We start from the raw sequence: 2,935 nt of genomic DNA on the forward strand, positions 1-2,935 counted from the left end.
AGATTTAAAATATCAGTGCTTATTTAACTGTCATTATATAGTTCCATTATCATTTTCTGAATACTGCATTACCACTAATTGGTTTAAACATTACAGCCATATCTATATCACATCCATTATCTAAGCAGATTCAAAGGATGATAGTACTGTACAAAGACAAACAAAGTTAATCGAAAATATACAGTCTCATGAACCAGGTTTGCAAAAATTTATCCAGAGGAAAACCCTCTTTGATTTTATGAATTAATTGTGGATTGAACAACCTTTCTGGGACTTAGATATCCTAGTATAGTAGCACAAGAAGCCCACTTTCTGTTAGTTTGGAGGAGTGATCACTTACTCAAAACTAAATAAAAACCTGAGGAAGGCCTCAGGCATACAATGTAATGAGTTAGTATTTCTTACTGTAAAATGATTTAGTGACCACTTCTAATTGTCTTCAAATAAATTCAAGTTCAGTTTGCTGTTTGTTGATGGAAAAGTATGGGGGGGCTGAGGTAAACTCAGAGACTGCCAATCAGCTTATAAAATCTCATGCAGACTGGCAGGGACCAATAGAGACAAATAAACCATTCTTACTGTTTTCGGGGACAAACATCAGATGATATCTGGATTCCTTTATGAAGACGTCACTACATGTAAATATTAGTCATGCATTTCTCTGGGGTTTTCTTGGTGCAGCAGACCTAGAAGCCATGAGCTTTCTTCTCAGGAAGTAATTTTAATTACTGTAGATTTAAACTAATTTTATAAAATGAGTTTTTAAAGCTTCTTAGGGAATTGTTCTCCCTTTCTAACTGAGGGATCCTTTAGATCTACTGCTTCCTTTGCTGGTGACAGACACAGACCCCTGTAGCTGTAGTTCTCTGCAGCAGCGGGGCTCCAGCACTTCGCATAGGTAACGCAATATGAACACATGGGCAGAAGCCAAGAGCTCCTAACATGGATGTCATGCTCTATTCCAATTAGGTAAAACACCACTAACACCATCACCTGTGTGAAACAGCTGTACCAGTTAATGTGTAGTAGAGGTCTGCATGCACCACAAGCTTCTTTCAATACACCTCTTGAAGTCAGGGCTCACCCTTCAAAGCCCAGACAAAATACCACTTGCAAGGCAGGGATACACCAAGAAAGGGTGGGGGCAGTCCCATTACTGTTCCTTTCCTCCACTGAATCTCACAGGCCTGAACACCACCTGCACAGGAGTAAGGGGACCCATCTCTTTGATGTGCATAGCTCATTCAGGGCACCAGTCATGGTATAAGCCTTTCAGCACCTTGCCCTTAAAATAATGATCTAGTCAAGAAAGAGGAATGATTTGTGCTGATTAAAAGGAGATGTTGCCTTCCTTGTTAAAGGAAAATTGAAATGACCAGTTTAGTTAAGGCAACTAGCTCTGGTGCCACTAAAAGTAAGTAAGAGGAACCCACAGCTGTTATGACTTGTTATTTCCTGGTAACACTACTACTAAGAAGAAACAAACACACAAAAAAGAAATAGTCTTTTATGACAAAGATGGAGCTCAGATAGAAGACACAAACCTACACGGCTCCCCATCACTACCATCCTCTACTATTTCCACAGGATATCCAGCTTTCCTCACCATCATTGCACCTTTCCTGCAGGAATGTTTGTTGTACCAGGAGGTAGCAGAGGGGGGAATAAGAAGGTAAAGGGTTGCTGGGAGGTAGGGCTTCCATGGCTACCAGATACCTAGCCACCATTTAGTGGTGGAAGTAAGTTCAGTGAAATATCAAGGAGAAGTTACTCAGATTCAACAACAGTGAGAAAATTAGACCCTGTACTTCCTGGACCCCTCCAGGATAAAATGGCATTTCACAAGGTCATTTGAGGAAATGTAGCTCCACATTCTAAAAATTATTGTTTATTAAATAATCCCTGTGTCACTTACAAATGGGAAGAGATTTGAAAAGAACATTAAAAATGCAGTTTGTCTTGCTGAAATCCCCTGAAAATTACCTTGATATAACTCACTACTCTGGAGTACTCTTAGCATTACACATTTCTGTTCAAAGTGTGTCTTGCCTTTATCTTTTCACAGTGATGATATGTAAACCTAGATATTTTTAGTATAAAGACTCTGTGCTACTTATTAGTAGAGCTGTACTGATATCACATATTTTTTCTTACTCATTTTTTCTTTATTCCAGGAAAACACAATCCTTCCCTGAGAACATGGCCTTATTCATGACATTTGTTCCTCTGACTGATTAGGTCAATTGTGCTTTTTAGAGCTGAGGAACAACAACCTGAAACCAGCCATTTGTGAAACTGTTAGAGATACTCCTCTCCTCAGGTAAATTTCCCAGGGGAAAGTGTCTCAGCATAAACCTGGCACTAGGACAGTTTCATCTAAAGGACCAGCAAGACAGCCATGGCCTCTCCTTGCCTCAGAGACAGCTAAAGGAATGTTTAATAGGTATCAATAAATTGTTTAACCTTATGTTTCCTCTCTGCATGCTCTTTGTTTCAAGGACAAGTTTCAAAAGATTAAGGAGAGAGAGGAAGAAAATAATTTCTTTATAAAACACATATACACCAAGGAAAGGATCTTGTTCAGGCTGCCTGTCACAACTGTAGTAAAAGAACTGATTCAGTGTACACTATCACAAAATATATAACCAATGTCTTGAAAACAGTGCACCTTTCTACTGCCTTGAAGAACATTTTGAGTAAATTCAGATTTTTAGTAATGCTTTGCACATAATCAGAGCTGTCTAATCTTGTCAAACATTTGCCCTCTGGCAAACATGCATTTCCATCTGACAGCCAACTGCTTTTGAGAAACCTACAGCAGAAATACCCGGTAAGAATTCCACTGGGAGCTTCCTTCCAGCTACAGCAGCATTTAAGCAGTTTTTATTCCTCAGGCAATTTTAGTTTCCAAGCATACAATTATTTTTTTTTTCTC

The 2,935-nt window shown here is 39.0% G+C and overlaps 1 long non-coding RNA gene across 1 annotated transcript; it reads left to right on the forward strand.

Moving 5' to 3' along the window:
• The first annotated feature begins 1,046 nt into the window (after nt 1–1,046).
• LOC311434441 lies at nt 1,047–2,492 on the forward strand. Its single transcript, XR_014691496.1, has 3 exons — nt 1,047–1,138; nt 1,588–1,672; nt 2,175–2,492. It is a non-coding gene; the product is annotated as an uncharacterized lncRNA (long non-coding RNA).
• Nucleotides 2,493–2,935: the final 443 nt, after the last annotated feature.

Source organism: Aythya ferina (genome assembly GCF_964211825.1).
Source record: "Aythya ferina genome assembly, chromosome: 3".
Classification (NCBI taxonomy): Eukaryota; Metazoa; Chordata; class Aves; order Anseriformes; family Anatidae; genus Aythya; species Aythya ferina.